The sequence below is a fragment of the Molossus molossus genome, unplaced genomic scaffold (assembly GCF_014108415.1).
Source record: "Molossus molossus isolate mMolMol1 unplaced genomic scaffold, mMolMol1.p scaffold_m16_p_5, whole genome shotgun sequence".
Taxonomy (NCBI): domain Eukaryota; kingdom Metazoa; phylum Chordata; class Mammalia; order Chiroptera; family Molossidae; genus Molossus; species Molossus molossus.
In genome coordinates this window covers 85,308,217-85,335,631 of record NW_023425388.1, presented here as the reverse complement: position 1 = coordinate 85,335,631, position 27,415 = coordinate 85,308,217, and the positions used below count along the sequence as shown (strand labels likewise).

The following is a 27,415-nucleotide window of genomic DNA, read 5'->3' as shown; positions in this document are numbered from 1 at the left end:
GGAGGGTGAGAAAGTTTTCTAAGGTGATGGAACTGTGTGCATAGTACTAATTGTGGTGGTGATCACAGAAATCTGATTGGGTGGTAAAATTCATAGACCTGTATGCCAAAAGAAAAAAAGGCTAATTTTACCATGTGATAACTTAAAATAAAAAGTGCAATGTGATAAATGCTTATCAACACGAATACAAATAAATAAACTATGGTATATTCGTACAATGGAATACTACTCAGTAATAATAATAAAAAAAAAAAATAGACTACCAGTAAATGCAAAAACATGGATGAGTCTCAAAAGTGTTACTGAACAAAAGCAGAATAAATGAAGCCCATCCTACATGATTCCATTTATATGAATTTCTAGAGTAGGCGACATTAGCATAGAATGACAGTGCAATGGTTGTTTTTGTGTTGGGGATGAAGTGGGGTAGGGATTGACTGGGAAGGGACCTCAGGGGACTTTCAGGTGTGACTGAAACGTTCTAGGTGTTGGTCAAAACTGACTGAAAGTACACTTAAGATTTATTGAGTACCTCAATAAATGAAAATTATATCTCAACAAAAATATATATATTCAGTAGTCTCGGCTTATCTATTACAGCACAGAATTTCTTATGGTGTTTATACTTGTAAAAATAAAACAACAACAATAGTAACAACCTCTGTACCACGTTATCATTTTCTTTTAAAGAGAAATTAGAATTTCTTTTGGTTTTGTTTTTTATTCATTAACTTATTTTTGTTACAGATGTTTCTCTTTTTTCCCCCATTGATACCCTACTCCCCATTGCCCCCACCCCGTTCCCAGCTTTGTTGTCCATATCTATCAGTTATGCGTACATACATATAAGTTCTGTGGTTTATCTCACTACCCACCCCCTATTGTGAGGGTTGTCAGTCTGTACCCTACCATCCACCTCTCTGGGTGTACCCTGTTCCTCAGTGTGTTAGGTTCATTATATTCCACAAATAAGTGAGATCATGTGATATTTGCCTGTCTCTGCTTTGCTTGTATTGCTTAGGATAATACTCTACAGGTCCCTCCATGTCATCTCAAAGGATAAGAGATCTTTCTTTCTTATAGCTGCATAGTACTCCATTGTGTATATGTACCACTGCTTTTTTATCCATTCGTCTACTGATGGACACTTGGGCTGTTTCCAGCTCTTAGCTATTGTAAATAGTGCTGCTATGAATATAAAGGTACATATATTCTTTCTGATTGGTGATTCATGTTTCTTAGGGTATATTCCTAGAAGTGGGATCACTGGGTCAAATGGCAGTTCAATTTTTAATTTTTTGAGGTAACACCATCATCTTTTCCACAGTGGCTGCACCAGTCTGCATTCCCACCAGCAGTGTACCAGAGTCCCCTTTTCTCCACACCCTCGCCAACCCTTGTTGTGTGATGATTCGTTGATTTCGGCCATTCTGACAGGTGTGAGGTGATACCTCATAATTGTTTCAATTTGCATCTCTCTGATGATTAGTGATGTTGAGCATTTCTTCATATGTCCGTTGGCCATTTGTATGTCCCTTTTGGAGAGGTGTATTTTTAGATCCTCTGCCCATTTTTTTTTTCCAAAATAAAATTTTTCTATTTAAAATTAGCCAGCTGGACTCCTCAGTTTACATGATCCCAATTTTGTTTTTTTAATTGCGTTCTTTGTTCCTTTTGTTGAGTTGTATATGCACTCTATATTTTTGGAAATTAACCCCTTATCTGATGCATCATTGGCAATTATGGTCTCCTATATAGTGGTATCCCTTTCCGTTTTGATGGTTATTTCTTTTGCAGTGCAGAAGCTTTTTAGTTTGATGTAGTCCCGTGTGTTCATTTTTTCCTTTGTTTCTGTTGCCTTACGTGTTGTATCACTGAAAATTCTGCTGCGTATGATGTCTGAGATTTGGTTGCCTGCATTTTCTTCTAGAATTTTTATGGATTCATGAGTTACATTTAAGTCTTTTATCCATTTTGAGTTTATTCTCATGTGTGGTGTAATTTGGTGTTCTAGCTTCATTTTTTTTGTAGGTAGCTGTCCAATTTTCCCAACACCATTTATTATTATTATTATTATTATTTATCCTCACCCGAGGACATTTTTCCATTTTTTGCACAGATAGAGTGGGAGGGAGAGAGAGGAACAGAGAGAGAGAGAGAGAAACATCGATGTGAAAGGGACACATCGAGTGGCTGCCACCCACACGACCAACCAGGGCCGGGGACAAACTGCAACCGAGGTACATGCCCTTAACGGGAACCGAACCCGGGTCTCTCCAGACCGCAGGCCGATGCTCTAACTGCTGAGCCAAATCGGCCAGGGCCCAACACCATTTATTGAAGAGACTGTCTTGACTCCACTGTATGCTCTTGTCACCTTTGTCAAATATTAATTGAGCATATTGTCTTGGGTCAAATTCTGGGTTCTCTATTCTGTTCCATTGATCTATCTGCCTGTTCTTGTGCCAGTACCAGGCTGTTTTGATTACAGTGGCTTTGCAGTATAACCTGAAATCTGGTAATGCGATCCTTCCTACTTTGTTCTTCTTTTTAAAGATTGCTGTGGCTATTCGGGGTCTTTTTTGGTTCCATATAAACTTTTGGAGTGTTTGTTCTAGTTCTGTGAAGTGTGTCGTTGGTATTTTGATGGGGATTGCATCGAATCTATAGATTGCTTTGGGTAGTATGGACATTTTAATGATGTTAATTCTTCCAATCCATGAATAAGCTATATGCTTCCACTTTTTAACATCTTCTTCTATTTCTTTTTTCAATGTCCTGTAGTTTTCTGTGACGAGGTCCTTTACTTCTTTGGTTAATTTTATTTCTAGGTATGTGAATTTTTTGGCTGCAATGGTAAATGGTATTTTCTTTTTAGTTTTTCTTTCTGTGATTTCATCATTGGTGTATAATAATGCTGTCGATTTCTTGACATTAATTTTGTATCCTGCTACTTTGTCAAATTAATTTATTAAGTCTAGTAGATTTCTGATGGAGTCTTTAGAATTTTCTATGTACAATATCATGTCATCTGCAAATAATGACAGTTTCATTTCCTCCTTTACAATTTGGATTCCTTTTATTTTTCTTCATGTCTGATTGCTGTGGCTAAGACTTCCAGTACTATGTTAATTAAGAGTGGCAAAAGTGGGCATCCCTGTCTTGTTCCTGTTCTTATTTATTTATTTATTTATTTATTTATTTTTTTATCCTCAACCGAGGACATTTTTCCATTTTTTGTACAGATAGAGTGGGAGGGAGAGAGAGGAAGGGAGAGAGAGCAAGAAACATTGATGTGAAGGGACACATCCAGTGGCTGCTACCCGCACGACCAACCAGGGCCCGGGACAAACTGCAACCGAAGTACGTGCCCTTAGCGGGAACCGAACCCGGGTCTCTCCGGACCGCAGGCTGATGCTCTAACCGCTGAGCCAAACTGGCCAGGGCTTGTTCCTGTTCTTAAGGGAAATGCTTTTAGTTTTTGCCCATTGAGTATGATCCTGGCTGTAGGTTTTTCATATATGGCCTTTATTATGTTGAGATATGATCCCTCTATTCCCAAACTGCTGAGTGTTTTTATCAGAAACAGGTGCTGGATTTTGTCGAATGCTTTTTCAACATCTATTGATATGAACATGTGATTTTTATCTTTCATTTTGTTTATGTGATGTATCACATTAATTGATTTGTGAATATTGTACCAGCCCTGCATCCCTGGGATGAATACCACTTGGTCATGGTGAACAATTTTTTTTGATGTATTGCTGGATTCGATTTGCTAGTATTTTGTTAAGGATTTTGGCATCTATGGTCATCAGTGATATTGGCCTGTAGTTTTCTTTCTTTGTAGTGTATTTTTCTGTTTTTGGAATTAGAATTATGCTGGCCTCATAAAACAAGTTTGGAAGTCTTTCTTCTTCTTGAATTTTTAGGAATAGTTTGAGGAGAATGGGTGTTAGTTCTTCTTTGAATACTCAGTAAAACTCCCCCATGAAGCTCTCGGGACCTGGCCTTTTGTTTGCTGGGAGAGTCTTGATTACATCTTCAATTTCCTTAGTTGTTATTGGTCTGTTTCAGTTTTATATCTCTTCCTGGTCCAGTTTTGGGAGACTGTGTTTCTAGAAATTTGTCCATTTTGCTTAGATTGTCCAATTTGTTGCCATATAATTGTTCATAGCTTTTGTTAACGATCCTTTGTTATTTCTGTGGTGTCAGTTGTTACTTCTCTGCTTTCATTTCTGATTTTGTGTATTTGGGTTCTCTCTCTTTGTTTTTTGGTGAGTCTAGCTAAGCTAAGGGTCCATCAATCTTGTTTATCTTTTTGAAAAACCAGCTCTTTGTTTCATTGATCCTTTGAATTTTTTTTTTTTTTGGTCTCTATATCATTTATTTCTGCTCTGATCTTTACTATTCCTTCTACTTGTTCTGGGGTTTTCTTTTTGTTTACTTTCTTGTTCTTTAAGTTGTGAGGTTTGATAGTCTATTAGAAATTTTTCTTGTTTCTTGAGGTAGGCATGTAGTGCTATGAAATTCCCTCTCAGAACTCCTTTTGCTGCATCCCATAGATTTTGTGTTGCTGTGTGTTCATTTTCATTGGTTTCCAGAAGTTTTTAATTTCTTCCTTTATCTCCTTGGTTACTCATTCATTGTTTAATAATATGCTATTCAGCCTCCATGTGTTCAAATGTCTTTGCATGTTCTTGCAATTGATTTCTAGTTTCATGCCATTGTGATCTGAGAAGATGCCTTATATGATTTTGGTTTTCTTGAACTTGTAGAGACTTCGTTTGTGTCCTAACATGTGGTCTATCTTTGAGAATGTCCCATGTGCACTTGAGAAGAATGCGAACTCTGTAGTTTTGGAGTATAATTCTCTGTAGATATCTATTAAATCCATTCGGTCTAGTGCTTCATTTAGAGTCTCTGTTTCCTTGTTAATTTTTTTGTCTAGATGATGTATCCAGTGATGTCAGTGGAGTCTTGAAGTCTCCTGCTATGATTGTATTGCTCTCGATTTCTCCTTTGAAGTCCTCGAGAAGATTTTTTATATATTTTGGTGCTCCCATATTGGATGCATATATGTTTACCAAGGTTATATCTTCCTGTTGTATAGATCCTTTCAATATTATGTAGTGACCTTCTTTGTCTCTAGTTATGGCCTTCATTTTGAAATCTACTTTATCAGATATAAGTATGGCTACCCCAGCTTTTTTTCCCTTTCTGTTTGCTTGGAAGATTTTTTCCATCCCTTCACTTTCAACCTATATGAATCTTTTGTTGTGAAGTGGGTCTCTTGTGAACAACATATATATGAGTCATGCTTTCTTATCCAGTTACTCTGTGTCTTTTTATTGGAGTGTTCAATCCATTTACATTTAAGGTGATTATTGATATTTACTTATTTATTGCCATTTTTGTTTAGTGTGGTTATATTTTTCTTCCTATTTCTTCTACAAATTACAGCAGTCCTCTTAGCATATCTTGCAGTGCTTCTTTGTATTCCCTTAGCCTTTTTTGTCTGGGAAGCTCTTTATTTGATCTTCTATTTTTTTATTTTATTTTATCCTCACCTGAGGACATTTTTCCATTTTTTGTTCAGATAGAGTGGGAAGGGGAGGGAGAAAGAAAGAGAGAGAAACATCGACGTGTAAGGGACACATCGAGTGGTTGCCACTCGCACGACCCAACCAGAACTGGGGACAAACTGCAACCAAGGTCCGTGCTCTTAATGGGAACCAAACCCAGGTCTCTCTGGACTGCAGTCTGACGTTCTAACCGCTGAGCCAAACTGGCCAGGGCTGACCTTCTATTTTGAATGATAGAGTAGTCTTGGATTCAGATCCTTGTTTTTCATGACCTTGATTACTTCATGCCATTCCTTTCTGGCCTGTAGTGTTTCTGTTGAGAAGTCAGCTGAGAGCCTTACTGGGTAGGTAACCTGTTGCTTATCTCTTGCTGCTTTTAAAATTCTCTCTGTCTTTAATTTTTGGAATTTTAATTACCAAGTGTCTTGGTGTGGGCCTGTTTGGGTTCTTTTTACTTGGGGCTCTCTGTGCTTCTTGAACTTGAATGCCTTCTTCCTTCACCAAATTAGGAAAGTTTTCTGTCACTACTTCTTCAAATATACCTTCTAACCCTTGCTCATTTTTTTCTTCTTCAGGGACTCTTCTGAATATTATTACGTTTCCAGTTGTCCCACAGTTCTCTTAAGCTGTCTTCCTGTTTTTTAATTGTTTTTTTCCCTTTGGTTATCTGATTGGTTGATTTTTTTCTACCCTGTCTTCTAATTCACTGATCCAGTCCTCAGCTTCCTTTACTCTGCTCTTTACTCCTTCCAACATGTTCTTTATTTCTCCTATGTCATTTTTCATTTTCACTTGGTTGGTTTTCAATGCTTATATATCTTTACTTATGCTGTGGAAATCCTTATTCATGCTGTTGAGCTTTTTGAGATCATGGCTCTAAACTGTACCTCTGATAGGTTGCTTAACTGCATTTCATTTATCTCATCTTTGGTAGGGGGCTCTTGTTCTTTCATTTGGGATTTATTTATTTCACCATTTTGACCATTTTGTCTTGGGTTTTGGAGCCTGCCAAATTTCCCCTGTGAGTGTTGGTGTTCTGCTGTTTGTGGCACCCTCTCTTGGGTTTAGATGAGCATGGGAGGACTCATGCTAAACACCCTTGTCTAGTCTTACTTTCCTGGGTAGATTTGCAAGCCCAGGAATGGTTCAGTTATCCTCTAGCTTTTTGCCTGAAGGCTATTAGTCTTGGTTACTTGAAGAGCCTTGGGTTCTCAGTTGAGTGAAAAACTCCCTCAGGTGTTCAGCGTAAGAGAATTTCCTGAGGGTGGGGCAGATACTGGTTGTTAATGAGCCTCAATTTGCATTTCTTTGGCCCACCTGGGTGGGGTTGAATCTCCGAGGGAGGGGCTGCCATCTCTCCCCAGAGCCTTGCGAAAGAGTAAGATGGCCACTGTACCGCATGGCCGCAACCCAGCAAAATCTCTGAGTGTCCTCCAAACCCCGAGTGTCCCCACACAGTTCCAGTCCAGTCCACCCTCCGCTCTGCCAGAGCCCAAGGTGAGTGGCTGTGGCTAATTTAGTGCTCTGTCTCAATCCTCTGGGCTGTGGAGCTGGCTTGGGATTTTAACCTTGAGGTGCTGCTTGCAGCTCACAGCTAAGACTGCTGCTGTCTGTGGGCTCCCAGCCTCTTTCTCACACCTTTGCAGAACTACCAGGATCAATTCAGTGTCCCTGGTTATATGATCCTCACAAGCTGCTTTTTTGTTGCTTTTTCACAACGATTTGTCTTTATTTTAGTTGTAATTCCAGTTTGGTCCTGGGAGATGGTCTGTGTAGCTTGCATTCACTCCACCATTTTGGAATCTTCTCTCTTTTGGTTTCTTAATGAAATCAACATAACATCAAATAACAGATCTTGTGACAAACGAGTGAAATGCAGTGTGCCGAGTATGCACCAGCAGAGGGGTGAGGAGGACAGAACTCTGCATTCTGTGGGTGCACATCAAGTGATGCCCATCTGGATGTTGAAGAAAGAGCAGGAAGGAGTTCGATGCACAGACCAGGGAAAGAAAGAGCATTCCAGAACAAGGGGCCGAGCCACACATGTGAGAAGGCGGTTGGGGGAGGGTATTCTTCTGGGTGAAATGCGCATAGGGTGCTGTGGGAGATGAAGTTCTAGAAGAGGGCTGGGTCCAGTTGTAAAGATCGCCTGCTTCCCTTCCCCACCACCCAGTGCTAAGCACTTAATGTGTACAGTTTAATCTAACCCTCACAGTCATCTCCATTTTTCAGAACCAGGGTTTGGGAGTACAGGGCCTTTCCCAGGTCCCTTGGCCCATTACACAGCAGGCAAGCATTCCCATACAGAAAGCTGGGCTCTCACTCTCGTCCTCAATGATGTGCTGCCTTCTACCTGCTATGCGAGGAGTCTGGCCTTGTCCATGGTGCTCAGGGAAGCTTTTGCCTGACCAGAATCTGCTTTAAGAAGATGATGGGCCTCTGACAAGAATGGATCACTGGGGTGTGGTTCTCAGTCTTTTTTTTTCTGCCTCAATTCACTTGACAAATTAACTATTTTATTTATTTTTATTTTTTTGACAAAAGAACTATTTTAAACAAGATCATTAGTAACAGTGGCCAAGCAGTGACCACCAAAGGCTATTTCATGCCTCCCATTCCTCAAAATGCTATCTCCTTCCTCCAGTAGGTTCTAATTTTAAAATTGGGTCAGCAATGAGATGACAATTCTGTAAGTTTCTAAGTGGGAGATGGGGTACTCTTGAGATTCTCAAATCTAAATGAGAACATGTATGGAGTGGAGGGGCTGATTTGGGGGAATTTTACGCATATGTCCTCACCAACCATCCCAGAGGATGCAGAGACACTGAGGTAAACAGGATTTGCTGACCAACTATTTCCCAGGCCTTGGTGACAATGTGGATTTTCTGGCCCCTGGACTGGCTCAGGTATAGAATCCATCAGGCTTACAGATTTCAGAGCCATCTTGGAGAGAGGGCACTGCTTCTGTGGTGCTCTAAGAATTATGGTTCTCTGCTGGAGGGAACCCCCAGGAAAGCTCTCAGACAGCCCAGGCGCTTCTCTCAAAACAGACACTTCTAGGGCAGCCCAGGTCAAAGGCTTAGCATTAGTGTTAAAGAATTGCCTTAATTAATAACAACTTTAAAATAATCACAACAGCTTTGGTCGGTGTGGCTCAGTGGTTTGAGCATTTACCCATGCACCAAAGGGTTGCGGGTTCGATTCCCAGTCGAGGACATACCTGGGTTGCAGGTTCAATCCCCAGTCAGGGCACGTACGGGAGGCAACCGATGTGTCTCTCTCACATCTATGTTTCTCTCTCTTTCTCTTCCCTGCCCTCTCTTTCACTCTCTCTAAAAATCAATGGAAGAAATATGCTCAGATGAGGATTAACAACAAATAAATAAACAAACAAACAAATAAATAAATAAAACAATCACACAAAGCTAAACAGAGCTTGTAATTTATAAAATGTATTCATGTTCACGATTTAAAATACTTTTGAGCCCCCCAAAATTGCTGGAGGTCAGCATTTAACAGATGAGAAAACCGAGGCTGAGGGAGGTTAAGTTGCTGACACTCTCACAGTTTGCCCACCTGCCTACTTTCCCCCTTACTTCCTTCTCTCCCTCTCTGCCCAACTTTATTCTTTACGTTTAAAAAAAATATTTAGCTACTAGTTAACTATGAGTCATCTTATTCTAGGAAGGATTTAAGGCAGCTTACAAGGTCACAAAAAAATAAATAAAAGATAATATAAATTAAAAGTGGGAGCAAATACTTAAGAAATTAAGAATCTGACCTAAAATCAATCCAAGCGTCCCAATAAAGATGTTATAATGCCCTATATATTTTCAATTGACAGGGCACAAATTTGATTCTGAGTTTCTAGAAGCCAACGTAAAAAAGAAAATCTTCCCACTATTCATAGTAGCAATTGGCTAAAACAACAATAAAACAATCAGTTTCTCAGCAGAATTACAATGCTTTTAGGTTCTTCATAAAGACAACACAAGTCATGAGGCACAGCAACTCCCTTTGACAATTTAACAGCTTTGAACTAGGCCTTAAAAGGTGATTCTGATCCTGGCCAGGTGGCTCAGTTGGCTGGAGCATCATCCTGTGCACCAGCAGGTTGTGGATTTGATTACCAGTTGGGTGCATGCAAGAGGCAGCCAATCGATGGTTCTCCTTCTCTCTCCAAAAAGAAAAAAAAAAGATGATTCTTCCAGAAAGGTGCTCCAGTCTTTCCAAGGAAGCTAATGCTGAGTTGGGGTGAGTCCCTCTCTTCAACCGGGGACTAGTACTCACCTACACCATGGCCTCCATCTCCAAGTTCGCCTCCAACTACTGGGCCCTTATCCTGCAAGATGTGGGATGATGGTGACAGGGATAAGACCAATGCTGTAATGAAAGCAGCTGGTGTAAATGCTGAACCTTTCTGGCCAGGCTTGTTTGCAAAGGCTCTAGCCAGTGTCAACATTGGGAGCCTCATCTGCAATGTAGGGGTGGGTGGATCTGCCCCAGCAGCTAGTGCTGCCCTAGCAGGAGGTCCTGCCCCTCCACCACTGCTTCCCTGGCTGAGGAGAGGAAACTAGAGGCAAAGAAAGAAGAACCTGAGGAGTCTGACGATTACATGAGCTTTGGTCTTTTTGACTAACCCTCATTTGTAACATGTTCAGTAAAAAGCTGAACTCTGGAAGAAAAAAAAGAAAATCTGATACTAATTTTGACACTGTTTTGATATTATACAACAGTATCCGAACTCCTGTAGCAAATTCCACTTAATGGAAATCAAAGACCCAGTTAACTCATTAGTTGCTGAAATATTTCAGGACCCAGGGAGATGGGATCAGTGCTTTCCACACTTGCTGAAGAGAAGACCAAAAACACCCACTGTGGTGCAGAAAGAAATAGTTCTTCATAGAGATGTTTCACCTCATTTTGGAATTTCTTTTAACTTCACGATTAGGATATGGTGGCAAAAATTAACAGGACCTTATACATGTTACATCCTTATGACTTTTTAACACAGGAAAGCATTACTCCTGAATGCCATTTTCCATGTAGCGCATCCTGCTGCATTCAGGCCCCAGGGCCAGGCTTTATTTACATTGGATATCTTATACTTTCCTCACTCAACCCTCCAGTTTCCCTTACTTTTACGCCAAGGAACGGACACAGAGTTTTTCCTTTTCATAATTTATATATGCAGAAAATACATCCAAGTCAGGAATGCCCCTTTCATCCACAGGAAGAGTCTGGGGCCATCTGACTCATCGAGTCGACAAGCCCAGAAATAGAAAAAGCAATCAAGCTGAAAGGGAGAGAGGAATGGAAACTTCTAAGCCAGCACACAGCTAAGGTGCTATGTCATATGAAATTAATTCTCTGAGGTCAGCAATTAGAGTCAGGTTACAGCCTAAACATAATTCTGCCTGCTAATTACTTGACTCATTACAATATTTATTTCATTGAGAGAGATGCCTAGCCATGACTTCCAAGGGTGGGCTTGGGGGTAGAGAGAAGGAAGCCAACAGTCAAAGAAATAGCAAGCCCTTTCTTTTATAAATAGACCTGTCTCCCAGGTCTCTAACTGAAACGATTTCCTGCCTCCTGAAGGGAAGGATCAGATGTATCATGCTCTTCCTTTTCCAGCAAAATGAGATCTCAGAGCTCTTTAGCAAAGTGCAAAAGATGACTGAAGAAAATGGTTGAGTTATGGTCTGTCACAAGAAGCCCTGAGCTGAGATGGTAACAAAACAACCCTTTGTATGGGAAAGAAGAAGAAACCAGGGCATGAATGGTGTGGCTAGAAAGGTATAGGTATGTATCTTTGAACTTTGGAAGACTTCTTTCCCTCCATTAAAGACATTCATTCAGAGTGGCAAGAAGAAGAAACGCCAATTTCCACATGGAGATGTTGGAATAATGAGAGTACCATGAACAAGAATGACTATAAAATACAAGGAATAAATGAGGACAAAAGCCCCTTTCTTAAAGAGGGCATTAAGAAGTGCTTGAGGGGTTGGTGGGCATGAGAAACAGTGGAAAGAAACAGTAGATCTGAAAGCTGGTATCTGACGTGAGACTCATGTACACCTAATCAATTTATACATCACTCCTCAATAATAAAATAATAGCAGCAGTGGCTGCTGTCACCATACACTGAGTGACTGCTCTGTGCCAGGCACTGCACAAGGGCTTCATGTCCCTGATCTCACCGAGGGCCATCTCCTCCCCTCCCACACAGCTCCCAGGTGGCACTGTCATTTGGGGATGCATTTCCCCTCTGGGATGTCCCTGCTGTTCACACAAGCTAACACCACATGAAAAACAAGGAGGATGCTGAGGACTGTGAGGAACGGAAGAGAGCTACCCTATGACTGGTTTGCTCCAGGCCCCAAATCACATGAGGCTGCTGAGAAGAAGGTCAGGGTCACCATCTGTGACCTGGGGGCCAATGGGAAGGCTCCCCAACTCTTGCTTTCTCCCATCCTTCTCATTTCTGCCCCCAAATTGACACATGGTGAAAGAAAAGAAGGGAAAGACTGATGTCTATAGCTGAAGTGTGCAGTTTAATGGCCAGAAACCAGACTTGTCACATGCAATCAAGTCATCATAGTGTTGGTGACAGAGTTAAGACAGTTGAAAAAACAGTTGCTATTCCAACTTCCAATTTTCAAGTTATTGTTGGGGCTGAAATTTCTCTCACCTCAAGTGTTTTTATTTTGGAAAATCTCCAAAGCACACTTTAGCCATATTCGCGTAATTGAAACATGAAAAAAATAGGGATGTTTTTCAGCCACATTAAACTCTAACCAGATGCTCTTTAAAAACTTTTGCATGTACATAGCACCTTTTATTCTAGCAGAGAGTCATTTCATCAACCCTGAACTGCATCTAACTCTTTTAAGAGCCATGGTAACCCACTGACACATACAATCTCCAGAGAGGATGTAAAGAGGATCCCACCGGCCTTTCTAAGTCTTCCTCCCTACTCACACCACTGGGAAGCCAAGTCAAATCAATTAAAACAACATTTTTTTTTCTTTATTGAGAGAGCTTCAGAGAGAGAGGAAGGGAGAGGGAGAGAGAGATAGAAACATTGACGAGAGAGAACATGCATGCCCCCCACTGGGGATTGGGCCCACAACCTGGGCATGTGTCCTGACTGGGAATCAAACAGGTGACCTCTTGGTGCATGGGTCATTGCTCAACCAGTGAGCCACACTGGCTGGGCCCAAGTCAAATCAATTTAACAACATTTACTCAATACTTCCTGTGGACTGGGGCAAAGCTGAAGAACAGTGGGAAGTTGGCATGAATACAACCAACTTGTAAAGTGAAAATGACATGGTGGCTCCCGAGAGAAGTGCTGGGCCAGTGCCCCACATGAAAGGCTTACCTGAAAGACAGTGCTTCTGGCATCTTTCTTCTATCACCATCAGGCAAAGAGAGAAACGGGTTGGGCATTTAGAGGAAAACTGAGGTGAAGAAAATTAATGACAGGTCTCCTCAGTCTAAGAATTCTCAGGTTAGCACCCTCAGGAAAACTCCAGAGTATGACCTGGTAGTACCTTGCTCAAGTAGTGTCTGGTCCCCCAGTAACCACTTTGACCTCTTCTATTCTCCACACGAGAGCCAGAAAGATCTTTAAAAATGTGAATAGGACTATGTAACCTTCCAGGTTAAAACTCCACAGCAGTTTGATTTTATACCGAGAATAACACCCATATTCCCCACCAAAACCCACTAGGCCCTGCCATCACTGAGCCTCCACCTACTCCTCAGCCTCCCCCTGTTCTACTTGCCCACACACTCAGCCACACTGATCTCCTGGGGCTCCAAGAATGTGACGCGCCCTTCTCACCTGGGAGCCTGCAGGCTATTGTCCCCGTACCTGGACTGCTCCTCCTGCTCTTGCTACTTCAATCAGTCTGGTCTCCTGTCATCAAAAGGAGGCACTCCATGCCCTCTCCACTCTCTGCCATGACCTCCTCTTACTTTCTATCTTGGTACTATCAAAAATTGTAATTATCTGACTTATTTGTTAACTTATTTTTGATTCTTCCCATAGACTTTGAAATTCAAAGACGGCTGGAACCAATAACATGTGCTTTTGCAATGCCATGTCCCTCGTGAGCAGGAGGTGCCCAACAGAGCAGACAGGGAATAAATCACTGCTAAACAGACGAATGAAGTGAACAAAATTGCACATAATAAATGAAAGAAAACAATATAAGAGGGCCATCTTTTATTTTATTGTATGTTTTTACCCCCATAAATATGATTATACTACTGTAAAACTTCTATTTCTGTGGGAGGTTTTTCATGTATTCATTTTAACCAGGACCACCCCGACTGAACTTGAGAGACTGAGAGAATGGAGACCTAACTTATGGCTACAATTAGAAACTTTCAGAATGATTGCTCGAAACCACCAGGTTTGGCACACAATGCATTCTGAATAGGGGGGATTAGCCCTTTCTCACTGAAGATATTTGTGGTAGAAAGCAGAGTTGCTCTCATGTATGTATCATGTGGTTCCTTAACTTATGAAAAACCACAGAAGAACCTTAAAGTCAAGCACCAGAACACTTCAGAATGAAGACAGCACAATGTTTTCCCGGGAAGCTATTGTGAAACTGGTCTGAGTGGAACACCCTTGTTCACCCTGCCATTTGGCCCTTGCCTTGAGATGACCGACCACGGCGTTGTCTGGACGCTCAGAAGTACCCTGGATATCTGTCTCTGCCTCCCCAATCCTGCCCAGAGACTAAAAGGGAAGATTCTGAATCCTCAGACTATGTCCTGTCTGGTTCTTTGGTCAGTGAGGACCAAGTCTGGCAGGCTACTAGGGGCCTGGCCACACCAGACAAAGAGGCCCAGGACTGTTTTCCTGCCTAGGGATGTTCTGGAGGGCACGGGGAGGGCCTGGGTGCTTGTCTACCAGATGAACAGCAGCCTTTCTCCAAAGACCTCCTGGTTTGTTCAGCCCTCAGGATCAATCTTCCTCCTCGGGCTCCTCAGTGTATTTAATGTCTCTGCTAGGACCACAGATGCTCATCACCTAGTTTATTTGGATGGGGTTCTGCTTTCTTGCATATTTCTTGTCTTTCCATGTCACCTGCTTGGGATCTGGCCCCAACTCAGGCAGCTCACCTGAAAGCAGACAGCAGCCACCTGCTCTCATTGTCCCTGTAGGGTTGGAATGGCCCACTTGTAATCAATGCTACTCATCCCCATGCTGGGGTAGCCTCACGCATTGCTCATCTCTACCCCACAGCTGGCTTCCGATGTCCCAGCACCCTTCATCAGTAAAAGTGCGTAGATGAGATACTAGCAGCTCCTTCAAGGCGCAGGATAGCCTTGCTTAAACCCAGAGATTATTCTGGGGAAGCTGTGACATAGCAGCTTCCCCAAGGCTGATGTCAAGCACAGGGCACTCAGTGGTATCAAATTTAAAGCCAGGTCACACAGTTTTCATGAGTAAAACAAGAGACTAAAATTAGATGAGCCCTGAGTTTCTTTTCAGGTGTAACATTCCAGTGTCCCACAAAAAGCCTTCTGGTTCCAAATCCTATGCATTTCCCACTACAACTCCTTGACTATAATTTTTTGCCAATACACCTCTGGTGGTTCCCCACTGTTTGTGGAGTACAGTTATAACATCTAGCATCAAAGTATCTAAAGTCTTTAACATCCTGGGCACAAATAAAAACTGCGCTTTACCTAGTACAAAGCTGGACACCATACCCGACCTATGGGAGTGGGAGCAGCTTGCCACAGCTGAACCCGTCAGGAGCTCTCCGGCCACGTGCTTACCTCATGTCCTCCGCCACCCCCCACCCCCACCCTGTGCAGCTTCCCTGACCTGCAGTTCAGGTAGACTCAGACAGATTTACGTTTAGTCCTAGTTCATAACACCAGTCCATGAAAATTAGAATTCTGACATGTGCCTCTCCTACTAGACTGGGAGCTTTTGAGGGACAGGGACTGTGTAACATTTTATCTGTAGAGCACCAAGACCTTGCACAGCACACGGCATATTGGGGTGCTCAATAAATATCTGTTGAAGTGAGCTGAAAATTGTGTACTTATGGATGTGTGCATCTGTCCTTGAGGCTATCAGAGACAGCTGTTACTAAGGTACGATTAGAGTTGAAATATTAAATAAGTTTTCTGCCGATACACATCTGTTAATAAAATGTGCAATTAGCAAGGAAAACAAGACTAGAAGGAACTAACTTTTTAAAGAGAAGAAGGGCTGAGAGTAGAGGAAGACTTCAAACTCGTGTATTTTCTGTTCACAAAGAACTTTCTAGCCAAGGAGAAAACATTGGTCCAACTTGAGATGTTGGTGAAGTTACTCATTCTCTAGTTTTCAGAGAACCAGTGCCCATTTGGAAAAGTAATATAGATGCAATAATGAAAAGAGTCATGCACTGATATATAGCAACAAAGCTACTGAGTGATGGTAGCTATGCCAAGAGAAAAGCATTACATAATGACATCAAAATAAGACACTTAAGGAATGTCTTAGAGCTTAAACAGCTGTCACCTGGTATGTTGGCATTCTTGAAGTATATGAAGAAATAGCCCCTGGAAACTGAAGAGTATAAATTATTTGCAACAACAAGATTCTGAGGTCAAGAATATGCTTTCCTCATCTTCTACTCTCTACTCTCTTAAACTGTTAGCGTCATTTTCACTTTAGAAAAAGACAAACCCTAAAATATGTTTGATTCCAAAACAGGTTGGGTATGGGTTGGTTTCAAAGGAAGAGAGGCACCCCTCTCTATACCAGGTTTTCCAAAACATACTTAGTTATTTGGAGATACTTTTATCTAGACCTTTTATTTATTTATTTATTTATCTATTTATTTATTTATTTTAAATTTTAATTGATTTTAGAGAAGAAGAGGGAGAGAAAATTGATCAATCGGTTTCCTCCTGTATGTGCCTGGACTGGAGATGGAACCCACAACCTGGATATGTGGCCTGACCGAGAATCAAACCCGAAACCTTTTGGTGTATGGGATGATGCTCCAACTAAGCCACACTGGCCAGGGCTAGACCTTTTATTTTTATGTATATAGGTCATTAATCCCAACCTTAGGGAACTCACGAAGGAGGGGATAATATGTGACATTTAAATCCGTCAATTTTGCTACTGCTAAAATGTCTGTTAGGAAAAAAGTTTAAAACCATGGAATTAAAAAATGACTGATTTTATTTCTTTACCTTCCAACTTACTCAGATACTGTTCCAAATTGCTTTCCTCTAGGGTGACTTCCTTCCTTTGGCCACTTGGTCCAGTCAGTAAATTTCTGTTGTGCACGGGCTGTGTGCTGGGACCGGGGCCACAGTGCTGGGAGGTGCACGTTGCACTCCAGGAACTCCAGTCTGTCAGTGCAGAGAGGAGCACGCTGGCACTTGCAATGAAGTGAGACTGAGGGTAAGGCATGGGAAGCTCTAGGTGCCTTGGGAAAACCATGGAAGGATGCAGTCAACCTGGGGTGGGGAGAGGACAGTGGGAAGGATAAGATCTGGAATCTGGGCCAAGGAAAAGTGAGGCATGCCCGGAGAGCACTGTCTCTGATGTCTTGTGATCCAGCTCTGCTATCAAGAACGCCATGTTTCTTTTTTACAATTCATCAAAACAAACAAAAAAGGACAAATTAGTTTAAATACACTATATTTTCAAGAACTAGTATTATGTATCGCTTTCAACACCTTCCAGACATCTGCAGTAATAACTGTTAGTAAGAGACAAGCAAAAAAGCACAGGGGTAGGTTTTCCTTGATCATTTTCAGGTCATCAGTCGACAGACTCAAAGAATGTTGGTGCTCGAACAGCACTAAGATGTGACCTTTTTTCAATGCAAAACCTTCACAGAGGAGGAAGCTCAAAGTCAATGAAAAAATGAGCACTAAAGGATTTGGTGTTATTTTTTCTTCATATTTCCCATAAGTAGGTGGAAATATGAACCCTTAGAAAATCCATCCCCTTTCCTTGAGGGATTAGGGCTGATGGAGCTGAAAACTGTCAGGACTGACAAAGTAGCTGTCAGGGTGGGAAGACTGGTTACACACAGGGCAATGGGCGATTACGTAGTTTGAGAATAACAGAAACCACTGTTGGGAGTTACAAATGTGCAAGGGTGAAAAGCTAGAATGCATTAGATTGGAACAGGAGCTATCAATGTGTTTTCATTGTATCTAATGGATATGGATATGGATATGTGTGTGTGTGTGTGTATTTCCCAGTTGTTTTGGTTGAGAAGGCCTGTAAGCAATGGGAACATTCCAGTTCAGTGAGCACACCCAAAGCCCAGATCTCCATTTCCATATACGATTTTCCATAACGAACCCAGGTCTTCTTAAAAACGTGGCTAATTCCAGGGCTGAGTAGAGAAAGTACAAGAAGCACAAGGAATGTTTTCTTTTGCTAGAAAGTACTCAGAAAATGATGAGGACTTGTCAAAAGGACACAGCTTGAAGGGGCTCCCTCTGGCCTAATCTGAGATCATCAGATTTGGATTATAACTCAATAATTAAAACAGAAATCCATAACTGCATTTTAATATAAATAAAAACAAAAATAAATAAGGGAGAAGGGAAAGCTCTTCCTTGCAGTAGACAGTTTATTTAGGAGCAATATATTTACATAGTCTCAAAGTGTCTTCCCACAAAATATCTATTAATTACAAAGGGAAAAACTAACTTTATAGTGGAGAAATCTGGCTGATACCACCTTAACCAAGTAGGGCTGATATGGACCAACTCCATTTATGCATCTCCAGATATGATTAACTAAGAAGAATACAGCATTACTTTCACAATATTCCTGCCAAAAAAATGCACAAACTCAGTCTTACTATGAGGAAATATCACTCTAAATTGAAGAACATTTTACTCTTCAAAAATGCCAAGTCACAAAAAACAAGGAAATGCTGCAGAACTATTAGAATAGTAACACTAAAGTAAATAAATTGATTTGGAAAAATATAAACACACATATATAAACAGAAGGAGGCAGGGAAGTGGGAGAGCAAGAGGAGAAAAGGGGGATGGGGAAGGACGGAGGAAAGGGAGAAAACAAATGTAGTAAAATGTTAAACACTGGAGAACCTGAGTGAAGAATATATAGGAATTCTTTGTTATTCTTATATATTTCCTGTAAGTTTGGAATTATTTCAATGGTAAGAGTTAAAAATAAAGAGCATGGGTTTTGGTGTGACTCAGATCCAATCTTGCATTCCCAATCTGATATTTACCATCTATGAGACTCCAGGGAAGTTATTTAATTATTCTGAGCTTTGGTTTTCTTATTTGATTACCAGTCTAGGACTAATTTAAAGGGATGCCGTGAAGACTAAATAAGATAATGCACAGATTGAGCACTGGTCAGTGGTAAGTTTGTCTGGCAGAGGACCTGATACCTAATGGGTGATGCAATACATATTTGCTGAAAAAATGAGCAAGTTCCTTCTTCCTGCCCCTCCCACCCCAGTTGGACCAAGTAAAAATTAGATTCTTCAAACTTTAGCAATCTATGGTATGAGCTTTCTCTCAACATCTGAATAAGATAAAACAAAAACTCAAATAATAATACATACCACCACACATTTGCATGCTGCTCTAAAGTTTGCTCAGCACTTCGTACTCACGTCTCATGTGACACTGAATGGTGCAGGCAGGCATTCAAGTTAAAGTTCAACCCAGCATTAATAATAGCGAATCTTTATAGTGCCTTGGGTTGTGACTGTCAAAGGAGAGGTTGTGACCTTGTTACTTAAATCTCAAGCACGGCTGCATCGGTTCATGGTTGCAGGGTACAGAATAAAGTGCAATTTAATGTCCATCTGGGCATCTGTTCCTAAGATGCTAGCACTGCTGTTCGTTTGTGGTTCACAGTGTATCTGTGGCAGTGACGGGGCAAAGAAGGGGACCCAGGTTGTGACTGGGAGGTTTGTTCTCTCAGCCAAGATGTGCACATGAATTTGAAATTACCCAAGAGGCTGTTTCAGAGCTGCCTGCCAAAGAGTGGTGTCTTCTAATCTGGAGAGCAGCTGCTGGGCACAGGCACGCACGCGCGCGCACACACTCACAGTGCCTATGCCTGCCTCTACTTGTCTGCTCTGGGCAGATGGCTCTCGGCTTTTGGGTCGCCTCATCCTGCAGCCCAGTCCCAGTCCAGTTAGGCCCTTTCTTCCGTGGAGACTGGCAAGCCGTGGGGTGAGGGATTCTGCAAGGTCGCCTGTCTTCAGAGTATGAAGGTCGCTGCCCGGCGAGTAAAGAGGGTTATATTTAGTGTTTGGGCCCTGTCAGTGTTGGGCTCCCCACTGCCTCTCCTTTATAGAACTGTGAGTGGACCCCGGTTGCAAATACCCTGTGGCTTTGAAGCCCACAGAACAAAAACTGAGAGAGTGTCCAAAAAGAAGAGAAGAAAACATTGGTGTTGGTCCCTGGATTCCACGACTGAATTCTGGTGGGAGTGAGAAGAGAGGACTGCTGGGCGTGATTGAGCAAAGGTGCCTGTGCAGTGAGGTAAGTGTCCCTGTGGCTGCTGAGGACAGGCTTTGGGGATGTTTTGTGTAATCCAACATCTAGGAATTGCCAACACTGCTCTCCAAGAGCAGGATCTTCTGGATACTGTGCAAGGGGATGCAGTGATCTCAGGTATGATTAAGAGCTTATGATGATGATGACTTTTACATCAATATGAGTAACAGCTGCATACAAAATAGAACTATCCTGACAGTGTTGCCCAAATGGTAGGCATGAAAGAAAACCAAAATGAAATTTTAAATTGTTATCCTCTTAAGAGTATAACAAATAGGTAAACATTAATAAATGGTTTGGGCAAATAAATTTCCTTGTTAATAGCTTGATTTTGTGAGCTGATGTGAATGATCAATATATAATTTCAAAACCATCATTATGTGATGAAAATGGAGAATTATACCCAATAGGATAGATTGGAGAGGAGAAATTCTCTTTTCATGGAAAGACAGAAGAAACTAATATCTTTAAATGGCAACTAGATTGCATTCTTTTTTCTTTGCTTTTGCTCATATTTCTTTGATGCTAAGATTTGATGAATGGGAACCAGAGAACAGAAGCAGCTTTTTGAGGCAGGGTTTTAGAAGGTCTTGGGGAGTTACATACCACCTCAAAGAACATGATTGGATATCCAGTACACATCACATCTCAATGTCAATAGGAGATGATGCTGGATTGCGCCAAATGATACCAGAGAAAGTCCTGCTCACTGTACTTGCTCAATGGGAGTATTAGTCAATGTTTAGAGGTGGCTGCAGTTTTTGAATACTGGAGCCCCACTCAACAGAGAATATCAATATGTCAGCTAAAATGTTTGATATAATCATTCCTATTTCTCTTCATGACAGATGATCACATCTTTTCCCCCCCCAATATTTGTGCAAGCCTCAAGAAGGATAATAAGAGGTACAATGCATATATTGCTTAACTACACTCACCATGTTCCGTGTGTGTATCAAGTCTGTATAAAGGAGGGCATGGAGTATTGTACTACTGGAAAGAACTCTCTCAAATTAGGGCAATATTCCCCTAGCTGCAATAAAAAATGCTTTTCCTATAATGATACTTTCCAGTATACAGGCATACTTCATTTTATTGTGCTTTGCTTTATTGCACATCACGGTTGTTTTTTTTTTTAAACAAATTTAAGGCAAGACCCTCCCAGCAAAAAGATCACGACTTACTTTAGTGTGATACTTATTCACTGCACTGGTCTGAAACTGAACCCACAATATCTCTGAAGTGTGCCTGTATCAATTTTCTATCCCTCAAAAACAAATATTTCAAGTAAATATATCTCTCCACAGTATCAGTTGAAACTATTATGAAACTCCCATCATACTTAATTCAAAATAAGCATAAATATGTTAAAAGCTGTTTGCTATTGAACATTTCTAAAGGCAGATAGCGTTCATGGGCTATTTCCACTTCTTTAAAACAAATATGTAGGGCAATTAAGATATGTGTACTCTGATGAGAGTTTTCCAAGTAATTTTCCAAAGCAATGTAGGTTTGGGTTTTTATGATAACACCAATGCAAAAATGTTTAATAAAAATTCTGGGGCAAAGGAATGTATTGATCATAAACAAAGAAGTACAATTTTTTTATAAAGTTTAGTTTCCAAGGATGGCAAAAGACTAAAAGGGCCCTGTATTCTCTCTTCAGAATAGAGTCCATATTATTCTGTCTTATCTTAAAGCAAAATTTTCATTACCACCGAAATACATGCCTTCTCTAAAATGTTGCATTAAAAACATTTAAAAAATATTAGTTGCTTTTATTTACTTTAGGATGGAACTACTGACCACCAGTATATAATAACCATTCATGCTGAGCACAAAATAGGTTATTTTTCTGTTTTATTATAATTAAGGGAAGCACTTTCATAGTGAAGGGCTTAATTTGTTTTCTCATTTGTTTATTCATTCAGCAAATGTATTACAGTTCCTACTATGTGCTGGGTTACTGGGGATATAGTAGTGAATGAGGCAAATATGGTTTCCAAATGCTGAGTGTAGGAATCTTCACAGAGGGGCCAATTACTAGTGATATGAACCTGTATATTATTCATGTTGTTTACCATGTAAGTATTTTCTCCCTCATTTCTAATGAAAAGAAAACTTAAGGACACTAAAAATTTTATTTTTTTTCTACTTTACAAAGGTTATTTAGTGTCTGAGATACAGAGACAATGACATGGGGAAAAAAAATCAAATAACCAAGTTCAAGTATACGTTTTAGTGCAAGTTCTTGAGCCTTCTTTGAAGGACGTTGCCATTTGTGCTGTTCTAAACTACAGATATTAGACAAAAGGGTCACACACTGATAGGCTGTTTTTTCAGAACTGGGTCAGACAGGAAGTCCCTAAGGAAGACATTAGAACAAAATTGGTACTATAGTCTTATAGCTATCCTGGGTTCCAATGTGATGGAAGATCAAGATGTTTCTGTCTAATTTGTCTGAGAGAATTAGTCAGTCACTGGAGGCTACATCTGAAAGAGCGCAGTATTGTGTTTCTCCTTGGTTGAGGACACTTTATATGATGGCATTAATCATAACGACAATGCCATTTTATACCTATGAAGTATTTACATTGTTTATAGATTTCAATATCAGTCACTCACTTGATCCTATGGTGACCCTGTGCAAACGAAAAGGTAGGTATTATTCCCTGTTCAGCAGGTGGAAAAACTAGGTTTTAGATGTTTAAGGGGCTAATTTCTCTTGAATGCAGTGTCATTAAGTAATTTCTCAAATGAAAGACTAGCAAATTCCGAGTTTTCAACATGAGTTCTCATAGCTCCTACCCACCATTTGAGGTAGAAGCAGATACTAGAAACTACACCACCAGAGAAGAGTTTCAGGCCTCCTCCCACACCCATCCTCTTCCTGCCTCCATTTCCCTGCTAGGTACTCACTCCACAGTTCCTTCCTCTGGCTCTTGAAAAATCAGTTCAGTTGTTAAAATAGATAAAAGTTATTGCCTTTTTCCTTCCTTCCTCCCCTTCTTCCTTTTCTTTTCTTTTTTTTTTTTTAGGACAAAAACAATATAGTATATTAGTATATTCACCCATACGTAAATACAAATGGAATTTTAAACTGCTGGTTAGTGCTACTACCAGCCTAACAACATAAAACACTGTCTCATCAGATCAGACTCGCTGCCCACACAAGTCTAGATCCTGTTCTGGTGGAAACATAAATGGGCCCTTAAGAAAAGTATTTTATTATGGATAAGAGAAAACATCACAGGAAAAAATTCTCTACATGGAAAAATGGTAAGCATGGTTAACTGAGAGCAACATCAAAATAGGTAGAGCTGAACAGAGCAATCTTAAGTGGAGGAAGGTCTTTTTGATAGATTTTGAGGAGTACACTGATTTGCTGGTAACTAAGCTACAGTGTGCAGGATACCAGGCATAGTTAGTACTGTTGGGTACTACCCATGACCAACCAAATACACAAGATTTCATTTGCTCCTCACACTTTTCCTGGAATTTATAGTCTACCTATTTAAAGTTTGCTGTTATTATCTGAGAGTTTAAGTTACTTTTCACTTGTATTGGTGGCTTAAAATGAATGCCGTGGTCTTCATGATGGCCTAGGGACAATCCCCTGACTAGGAAGTTGGAATTCAGGGGAGGAGAGCACAGTGGACAAAGCAGAGGCTGCTTCTGTGCTTCTCCTGAGCTGCTGGTCCTGGCCCAGAAACAAAGAGGCAGCTGCCTTTGAGCCATGGCACTGAACTACCAGGTTGTGACTAGGGACACCAACATCTTGGTTTTCAGTTGCTCTGAACATCTTCACACAGAACTATTTTAAGAACTGTTGCATTTGATCAGGGAGCATGTGGGGTTAAGCCTTGTGTTTTCCATTTCAGTTTTAGATCCTGAGCAGGTGCAGTTAGTAGTTCAGAATTTAAAAACATATTATTATTGTATATCATCCCAACCAATGCAAAAATAACTTTATATTACAGGAGAAAAGTATGTTATTGAGAATGAAGACTTGTTCCTTAAATAAAATTAAATATTTTTAGTAGTTGATTTAAAAAAAAATCTGCTATTTTTCCATCATAATTTGTGTTTGGAAAATTTTAGTTAAAAATATAAAAAAAATAGCCCTGGACGGTTTGGCTCAGCGGTTAGAGCGTCAGCCTGCGGTCCACAGAGACCCGGGTTCGGGTCCCACTAAGGGCATGTACCTTGGCTGCAGTTTGTCCCCGGCCCTGGTTGGGTCGTGTGGGTGGCGGCCACTCGATGTGTCCCTTTCACATCGATGTTTCTCTCTCTTCCTCTCTCTCTCCTTCCCGCTCTATCTGAGTGAAAAATGGAAAAATGTCCTCGGGTGAGGATTAAAAAAAAAAAAAAAATATATATATATATATATATATATATATATATACACACACACATACACATACACAAAACCATTTGGCTAGAGTTAGGACAATACATAACTATTTGTGCTAAGACCCATAATGTAACCCTATCGTCTACTCATTATGCTCAGAATATTGCTGACAAGGATACTACAGCATATTATGGACACATAGGATTGTCTGACAATATCAAACTGTGATTTCCTTCTTGAACTTCCACAACTAGAGAACAATATTCTCTAGGACTCACGCCACTCTCCGATGCTACACTGAGTTGGGACAAATAGATACAAAACAAAACTAATTTCATTTTAAAATGTTTTAAGCTAAGCATTTGCAAATTCCTCTAAGATTTATATAGGTCTTCCCTGTCTGCTAAAACTGTGTCTTCACTGGTCCACTACACACTCGTGCATCTGAACCTGAGTTGTTCATTCTTAGTTTTAGGTCCTGAGTGTAATGGTGGTTACATGATTGTATGAGTTATCAAATTTGCAGGACTGTCCACTATAAAAGGTGAATTTTACTGCATTTATATCATACCTTAATAAAATAAATGCAAAAAAGATGTTAAGAATCACCTCTGTGTGGCTCTCCATTAAAAGCCTTCCACTGCAAACTTCAACCTGCATATTTTCATGTTGATGTACTGGAGTTCTTGCAGAGGTTATCAGTGGGAAAAAATAACAACAGAAACTTTAGGGTACTAAAATAAACAAAGGAAAAAGAACCTGTGATAAATAATTGATATAGTCCACTCTGTCATTTTACAGATGAAGAACTGAGGCCTGTGTGAGTGTTCCCAAAGCCTCAGAACTAATTAGTTGCAGAGAAAGATACCTGTTTTTCTAGAGATAGTTGAAAATGACCAAGCTACATAAATTCAACTATCTAACTACTCTTGTGTGACACTGACTGTCAAAATTGCACTGGGGCAAAAACTTCATATACCTGTGGCTGTTTGAGAAACTAGTCAAAGGCTGCTGGCTTCTGACAAATATATAACTATAAGAAAAAGTCATCTGATTTTAGTAGTTGGTAGACATTATTGCATGCATGGTATCTGTCAAAAGCAATAGTCACCACCCTGCTGCAACCACCACCACAGCTGGTACTCAATATGGGAAGGTATCACGAAAGATAATGACTCTGGTCATGTTTGGGAGGGGCAAACATTTGTTCATATGTTTACTTATTTATGTAACAAACAAATGCCAGGAACTTTCTGGGTCCTATAATCCAGTGTTGATAACATAGTAGCATCTAGATATGGAGCAATGCTCAACCACTAGAAAGAACATAGTAAGGGCCCTGGACAGTTTGCTCAGTGGTTAGAGCGTCGGCCCATGGACCCAGAGGTCTCAGATTCAGTTCCCACTAGGGGAACGTACCTTGGTTGCAGTTTGTCCCCAGCCCCAGTTGGGGTCGTGTGGGTGGCAACCACTCAATGTGTCTCTCTTGTATCGATATTTCTCTCTCTCTCTTCCTCCCTACCGCCCTCCCACTCTATCTGAAGATAAATGCAAAAAGGTCCTTGGGTGAGGATAAAAAAAAGAATGTAGTAAGGGCTGTTTGAATATAGCAATATCAGACAAGATCCTACTTAGAAGTAAACCAGTAAATGAATGTGTTTATTATAAAGCATAATGCCTAAGAGCATGGGTTTTCCTAGATGTTATCATGGCTTCTAATTCCAGTTCTGTGTGATCTTAAGATCTCAAAGCCTTCAGATCCCTCAATCATAAAATGGAGATAACTGTACTTGCTTTGCTGGGAGCAATAAATGGGAAATATAAAGGGTTAAGTACAATTAGTGGCACTTAAGTGTTCAACAGTAAAGAGCTATTATCATCATTAAGACAGAAAACTCCCACCATGGTGGTAGAGATTGAGTTTAACAAAATTCTGTCTTGAAAATGTGGTATGCCAGATCCTTCTGAGAAACTAATAAATGCTACAAGGCCCAAAACACACACAGTCACAAAGCTTTTGATTCTTTGGACCAAATCAAGAAGGCTGGGGCTAGAAACATCATCTAGAAACCAAGGAAACTGGCATCAAATGCTGTGTTTTCTGTGGGATCCTAAGAACCACTGCTTTAAACACTACACACCCACACACAGGTATGAATCTAAAATGCCAAATTTTGTGGTTTTGGCATTTAAAAAAAAAAAAACCTAGGAAGTTGATTATTAAAAGCAAACCATTAATTTTCTTAATCTGTGTTAAAGAAGTAGATATAAACTTTTCCCTTCCCTGAGATTCTCTAGCCATAATTGTAACTTTTTTTTTTTGGTGCAAATATCTTGCTCTCTTCTACCATAAAATTGAAATCATGTAATAAAAGTTCCACAGTCACAATGTGATCATTTATGTGTTCACAGCCCAGAGGATTCTGAGACAATGAAATTCCTAAATGTATGCAAATTATTTCAGAATGGGAAATGGCTCTTCCATGTAGCAGTAATTATTTATATAACACTACCTTGGGAGAACATTAATGAGAGAGCATTAAATTACTCCTTTTAAAACAAGGCACTTCCACAGGGTTTTACTTGGAAAGATAGCATTTATACACACAAACTAGCAAGTTTTACTATCTTGTTGTTACAGGTTAGGTACCTGCATTAGAGCTCGATGTGTGGAAGGAAGGCTCTAGCCCAAACTATGACCACTGTAGATCCATCGTTCTTTTTTTTTTTTAAATCATGCTGTATTATCTTTAGTTAAGTACAAAGAATCTTCCAATCACGTCACCTAGAGATCACTTCATCCACTGCTGTTTGGCTGCCAGTCTCGTCTCTCTTCTGCAATGGGAAAGCGAATACCCTTAAAGGAAGCAAAGTGACGAGGAAATTCCACTCCTTGCAAAGTGCCGAAAGAGGCCATAATGCCTAC

The 27,415-nt window shown here is 40.5% G+C and overlaps 1 protein-coding gene and 1 pseudogene across 1 annotated transcript in view; one reads left to right on the top strand and one right to left on the bottom strand.

The window, feature by feature from the left end:
* Positions 1-27,415, bottom strand: part of CMSS1 (cms1 ribosomal small subunit homolog) — a 401,568-nt gene that overhangs the window by 48,605 nt on the left and 325,548 nt on the right. The gene's annotated exons all lie outside the window — the stretch shown is intronic.
* On the top strand, positions 9,883-10,224 carry LOC118616872 (annotated as a pseudogene).